The following is a 7422-nucleotide window of genomic DNA, read 5'->3' on the forward strand; positions in this document are numbered from 1 at the left end:
TTCTTAGCTTGTTTAGTATTTCATTAGTATTTCTTAATTTTGATTAGTGTCTGTCATATTTTGACATTACGATAAAATGTAGTCTTGGCACTAGTTGTTGTAAAACGAAAGTTGGATGCAATTATTGGCAGCGACTAATATGTATCAAATATTCTCAAAAAAAAAAAGCTAGAGGCAGCGACTAATATATATTAAATATTCTCCAAAAAATAAATTAGGGTTTTATGCAAGGAAGAAAGAGATAGGTAGGAAACATCACCAAAACAAACACTTTGTATGTTCCAAAACAGCATGGCAATATGATTGATGAAAATTACGAGAACAGCATTGTAAGAGGCAATGCCAAACGTTACTAAAATAAAGATTTTTTCTAATGGCAAAGGATCGAATTAAACCTCTAAACTTTGATTTTAAGAAGGGTAATACCTATTTTTGGGGAAGGCTTACGAAGGCAAGAAAATTTGTCACTATTTGGCTGATTTTGCATGTGCACAGTTCTTGCTTTGATGGTTATATCGCTAGAAAACGTTTGTTGGGTACATTACATTAATCAAATTGAGGTACTGTTTGGAATGCCACGGCCTGTCATTCCTTCTGAAGAGAAGGGAGCTAACAGAGTGTAAGGGATGTGAACTGCACCACGTCGGTTTTGCAGGGAAGGATCCGAATTGCGAGAGGAGATGTTTGCCTCCACTTGAGCAAGGCGAGAGGCAAACTTCTCGAAGGCCTCCAGGACTCTATGGTTGGAGGTCCAGAAGGGCGAGTCTGTGCGCTGGCCAAGGTACTCTTCATCAGAGGCATGGGTTGACAAGATCTCCAAGACCGCCATAACTGTGATGGCTTGCGACTGAGAAGAGACAGCCTGCAAGTAGAAAGACGTGGGGTTCGAGCGAAGGAGATTTGAGTCCTCGCTATGATGGTCTGCTTCCTCTGGTATGAGCTTCCTGCCCATTGTTGGCTTGTTGGGCATGAAGCCTGCATATGCATACTGCCCAAAATTCACCGCTGCGTGGTGTGCTGATGCCAACCATATTATCGTTGTCACCACCTCTTCTAGCTCATCTACCCCTTTCAAATCCACCCACCCTTCCTCTTTGTCCCCGTGCCCTACTTCCTTCACCTCCCTCCACCACCTCTGTAGCTCCTCATCCCCCTCCATTGTGGCCCCATCTTTGTAGAAAATCTCTATGTAATCCTTCACCCACTCCTTTATCGCCCACCATATCTCAAGACCATCCACTGCATATGGATAGTCTTCTATCAGTAGCCTGAGTCCATATTTTGCTGTTGAATCCATCACTGCCATTCCCCTACATAAAGGTGGAAAATTGTTACGAGCCACAATCTAGTACATAAAAATAAAAAGATAGCTACATCCATGGCACTTGATAAACATAAAAGAACTCATCAACATCATTACCATTCTTATACTTGTCATGTATTATTATCATCAGGTCTCATTTGCATGCATTTGATGTGAGATGGTAAATATTTGCATTGGCATCAGTAAAGTGTGTGTATGCATGCCGATGTATAACATTATAGTAGCCAAGATCTGCATCCATGTCACTTTTCCATTGATGGCACATGTGAAGAACTCATCACTATGTATCGTCCTGATCATCTTAAGCATCATGTCTCTTTTACATGTATAACATGAAGATTAATGGTGGCATGACATTATGCGATCACAAGATGCATTTTTTCATATTTTCCTAATGTGCATGCATGTTATTGTTGTAAACACTGTAAAAGCCATGCATGCAACACACACAAGCCAAGACCATCACATCCTACACTAATTACCTTTTGATCAAATCATCCGGTAAACTTTGCTCGTCAAAACGCCAACTTTTATAGGCTATAGAGCTCAATTCCATTGAATATCGACCCGAGAAAAATGTCGTCTCAATCACCCCATCAGCGTTGATCAGTTCCTTCCTTGCAATGGCATTTATGTTCATTGTGTTCTTGAAATGTGGCTCCAATAAAACATGAAGGGGATGCATAGCACTTAAGCATCTATGAGTGGCAATGATGAAAGGCTCTATGGAAGCATGGGTTTGAAGCCTGCAAGATGTAACAAAATTAATGCGAGTATGGTAAGTATTGATATGGTTAAGGGTACAAATAGATCTAATTGATACAGTAAACACATGAATAGAGTAAAGGAGAAATTATTACCAATGGCTAATTAGTTGATGGTAACCTGCATCATTGATAGATACATGGGTCTTGGCAAGCTGCCACATCAAGTCTTTTTCATTTGAATTTGTGGGTGGTATAAAAACTCTGTTCATTTGAAAGCCCTCCTTGATTGAGCTAGGAGGTAGGCTTAGTTCTATGGCAACCAATTTGAGCGTCCCTTGTTTTGTCAAGAATAGAATAGTCCTAGATGCATAAGCCTTTCCATCTAGTGCATTGATCTTCTCTAAGTAAGGCAAGAAGACATCATGGTAGTCCAACTTGTAGAGCCTGTTTTGTTTGATGGCCTGTTCATTGATGGATCAAATAATGTAATTGCTTTATTATACTAAAATTACAAGGTAACTAAAAAAATAAATGAACGAGGAATTCTTTTTCAAAATTAGTTGAAGAAACATTTTTCACAAACCAATTTTCTCTTTGAGGCACATTAGAGCCAAGGGATTTTAAAAAAAAGACAAATGAATGAAGATGTAAATAAAATAAAATAAAATTTGAGAACCTCTTGGACGGTGAGACCCTCTAAATTTCTCTCTAAATGAAGTGTTGTAATAGAGGAAGTTCTTGGTCCATAAATGTTAGGATCGAGCTTGCTCACAACTGGAAATTCCTGCAATACAAATTAAATAACTATTGCATTAATTCACTTAATTAAACCTTGATCTCTACTTCTTTATCGAAAAAATTACCGTAATTCTCTCAATGACCATTGGATTTAAGCCAGCCAGCATTTCTCGTGCTAATTCATCATCTCCCGACCATGCAATATCATTTTCTATTTCAAAATTGCACATAATATAATTTACATTAGTAGCTAGAGACAACATTTTAAAATAAAAACAACATGCGATAATTAATTAAGAAGACACAAGCTTCCAAAATGTTTATTCACACCCTTTTCTAAAACATTTGGAAAGACAAAAAAAAGCGCAAGTTGATTAAACTGGAAACCCATGCATAAGAATGGTGCTTAAATTGTGAACTTGAGATATAGTGACATAACATCAAACTAACGACATTTTTTTTAACTGAAGATGAACCTTTGACCACCCTAAACTAACTAACATGGTGGACCACATAGTTAACCTTTGAGAAAAAGCCAAAGTAAAAGTTATAACATGTCATAATTTAATTCAAAACCTCTACATTTAAAAAATTTATAAACACTTCCCTTTGTCCTAGTAGTATTTTGTATGGTCACACACACACACACACACACACACAAACACACAAAAAGTAAAAAACATTAATTTGTTGTCCAACCTTTAAAATACAATGGTATACACAACAAAGTAACATCTTCTGTCAAGATTTCTATGATTTCATAGGAGGGGACATTTGAACACGTACACAACAAATTAGTAACATCTTCTATCAATATTTTTTGATTTCAAGAGACCTCTGATGGCCCTTCAACAACCAACATGCACTTTGAGTACCCAAAATTGCCATGGTAAATACTGATACAATGCATATACATACTTTCGTAAAAGAAGCCAAATGCCACGCAAGACAAATTGCTATTATGCAATGACTAAGGAAGGATGGTAGTAAAGGTAGAAAGTGCACAATGCTAGCTGCTAAATTACAAATGAAGCAAATACTATAGAAAGAGAATAATTTATAGGGAAATAATAAAAGAAGAGGTGAGGATCATCAGGGAATAGTAGGGAAAATTTTGGAACTTGTAGGTTTTAAAAGATCTATTCATTAAAGAGTTATGCTTCTCTGTGTAAAAAGCATTTTGTATTCGAATATGTTATAATATAATCCCTCGTGTCTTTTTTCTTTTTTTTAAGAAAGAGAATAATTTATGATTTGGCAGATTATGAGAGAGGAAAATGCTAGCTACTAGCTACTAATTATGAGAGAGAAAGTTGGCTAATTCTTACCTTGGATGATTTGAGGTTTAGGAAACTTGATGATGTGGGGGTCTCCAGATTCTGTGTCGGTGAGCTCTCGGATGATTTCCAATGGATGTTTAAACTCAGCTAGCTTCTCTTCATCGGTGAGGGGGGAGACGTCATCAATAGGGAGCTCTAGACCATTGGAGTAGAGGTCCTTGATGTCCTGGATGCCATTGAAGTCCTGGCTCCCTTCGAAGAGCCTCTCTATTGTGGGCAATACCTCATGCGCAAACGACTTTATCGACGACCCCAAGAAATCTGACTTCTTGATGTGCCCAAATCTCTCATCTCTTGGCACATACACCAACTCCACTAGCTCCGTTGGCCTCTCCGATCTCGGATCTGCATCATCGTCATCATGCAAAAAGTCAACTTTTATCCTTTATAATCATCGTCATCATGCTAATCGCGATGGCATGCGATAATATGCTCTCCATCATCAATCGCCTTGTTAATCAACCGCTTATCATATAACTACATGCCTGATTAAGTGGTGATTTTCATTGCAATTCTCGGGATTTCCCCCTATATTTCATTGCAGTGTTAATGCGTGAAGTAGACAACCTGGATAGAAGAACATCGTATGATCGTCTTGAGGATTACATTAATTATAGATAATACTGCTATTTCTACTAAGAAGACAACATGCACTCATTAGCAGCAGCTTGTTTTGCATAATATATTGTTGATTAAACTTGAAAGTAATGAAAGCAAGGCAATTGTGATATCAGTACTGGGATGGTTATAAGCGTAGCGAATTGCCTGTCTTGGTTCTGGCTCGACCAGTTCTGCACCTCCTAGGGTAGGGGTAATCTTTAGAACCCCCTAGAATGGGTCTGGAGTAGAGCTCCTCATCCTTGTCAGGGTTACCGAGGTCATTATACACATCGTAATCATAAACCTCTCCCCCTTGCCATCTCCTCGTAGCTGTTGGAGCTCCGAATACCGCAGGTCCACCAGCCCCGCTGGAGTCTGGTTTGGCAGGCATACCTTTGCTCATGAGACCAAAAAGAAGAAGAAGAAAACGAAGCACATCAGATCATTCATTCGTCGAATACATACTGTATAATTTCGTCGATGTCCAAATTATGAAAACCACTTAAACAGTACGACGTAAAAATAACCTATAATTGTTGCAAAATAAAGCACAGATTATAGCGGCCATGCATTAATATCGGCGCTGACCTCATTGGTGAAGAAGATCCGAGGGCCGTCGTAATAGCGGCGGTTGTAAACCCAGGAGTTGCATTGGAAGTGGAGCTGCTGCGGAGGCACGTTGGCGGCGGCGGCGGGGGGCATGTCGAGCGTGACGTAGTTGAGGAAGAACCAGTTGGGGTGGTGGTTGTCCACTAGGACGGCGCCCGGGACGCCGAAGTCCCTGCCCACCTTGAAGCTCACCCTGTAAAATTCCCCTTCATCAGCCGCCACGCTGTTGGGCTTCGACACCCACCCCTCCAGTGTTCCTACGTCACTCCTCTTGCCCAGCCCAGTCTCTGCATATTCGCCCACACCACGCGCGAGAACAGTTATAGTGTCAATATATATTAACAATATCTTCACGCATCCTCTTCTATATTAATCACAATATCTCCATCAAAGCATGTCGACAACCCATAATTACACTATATATAAATCCCCTCTTGATAATTACTCACAAGCTAATTATTGCTCCTCATCAGTGATTACCTTCATCAATTTCCACACTGACAAGCTGCAACTCCACATTCTCGCCTGCTACGTCTGCGACGTCGTCACCCACGCGTGCAATTTGGTCGTTGAGATCAAACACATTCTTCCTTTGCAAGAAAACAGTGGCCTTTACCTCCACCTTACCATCCTCGTCATTACCACCAATAAAATCACTGAAAAGCTTTCCTAAGCTCTTTCTGATGATATTCACACGAGGCCGTTTCGATCTTGCAGATGCAGGGGGTGGGCAGCTAGAAATCGAAGATGAATGTGGAGACCCCTCGTTCGTTTTAATTATATTCCTAATTGAGCTAAGCTTAGAGGTGTGCTGATTAATAGGAATTCTTGTTGATTCAACAGAATTAGGTTTATCAGATGGAGCGAAATGTACACTAGAGTGCAACATTGTGAAAAACTGTCTATCAACTCTCTTCCACCTTCTCTAAAGCCCACGCGCAAACACAAAGTACACCTGATCTGTCTCTCTCTCTCTCTCTCGACTCTCTCACTCAGACACACACACACACACTCTCTCTCTCACACACACAGTCTCTAAAACCTCTCTCCCAGCTCCTTCTCTACACACAAAGTACACCTGATCTCTCTCTCTCACACAGAGTCTCTAAAACCTTTCAACTCTATCTCTTTCTCTCACACACTGTCTCACACACACACTCGACTCTCTCACTCAGACACACACACACACACTCTCTCTCTCACACACAGTCTCTAAAACCTCTCTCCCTCTCTCTCTCCCAGCTCCTTCTCTACACACAAAGTACACCTGATCTCTCTCTCTCACACAGTCTCTAAAACCTTTCAACTCTATCTCTTTCTCTCACACACTGTCTCTCTCTCACACACACACACACACTCTCTCTCTCTCTAAAACCTTTCAAAGCACACACTCTTTCATCAGGCTTTCTTTCATCAGGCTCTATTCTTAGCTTTCAGCTGTTCCGCTCTTCCGACGTTGTTAGAACTTAGCCTATTTTTGAATGAATAAATATAATAGACGCCAAACGAACCAATTTAATATTGATCCAATGGATAAACACCAGCCGTGACCCGGCTCTCCCTTGAAAAGACAGCGATCAACGCGTCCAAAATTAGTACGAATATCGCGTGAGAGTAGGCCGGCGTGAAGTGGGAAATTGTCAAACTAAGGTTGGAAAAACGTGCTCGTGTTAAGTCAAACGTGATTAGTAACGAATTAGACTAATTAAGCACAGCTCCAGGAACGCATTAGACATACTTATGATGTACTTTTAAACTTCGTGATAAATTAAAATTAGATAAAATCCATCCGGGTGTGTTAATCAAGATTGTATTCTACGTACAGAAATCAAGATTATATTTTAAGTTGATTGAGATAAAGTGCAGCTGCTCATAAATGCTATCTCGTGCGCATTGCGACATGATCCTCACGGGACCTTCATGGATTTTTCACTTGAGCCTACACGTGAACTTAATATCGTCACGCAATATTTGTCATCCAGACAGACGACACCTTCAATTGACACAAATTAAAATAATTGGTCACTCGACTTAGATTTAAAAAGGTGGGCAAAAATTAAAATCGCTTACTGTGCTCTGGAAAAGCTTGAATTAAGATTTGAGT

General features: G+C 40.1%; 1 pseudogene across 1 annotated transcript; it reads right to left on the reverse strand.

Moving 5' to 3' along the window:
* Positions 1 to 449: 449 nt before the first annotated feature.
* Positions 450 to 6313, reverse strand: LOC147616497 (putative linoleate 9S-lipoxygenase 5; annotated as a pseudogene). Its single transcript, XR_015262428.1, has 9 exons — positions 5799 to 6313; positions 5298 to 5605; positions 4875 to 5102; positions 4098 to 4454; positions 2895 to 2980; positions 2708 to 2815; positions 2185 to 2492; positions 1807 to 2070; positions 450 to 1310 (listed from the first exon to the last, which is right to left on the reverse strand). The product of XR_015262428.1 is annotated as a putative linoleate 9S-lipoxygenase 5 (transcript).
* Positions 6314 to 7422: the final 1109 nt, after the last annotated feature.

This window comes from Cibotium barometz, chromosome 38 (assembly GCF_041138505.1).
Source record: "Cibotium barometz isolate CiBa-2024 chromosome 38, ASM4113850v1, whole genome shotgun sequence".
Taxonomy (NCBI): Eukaryota; Viridiplantae; Streptophyta; class Polypodiopsida; order Cyatheales; family Cibotiaceae; genus Cibotium; species Cibotium barometz.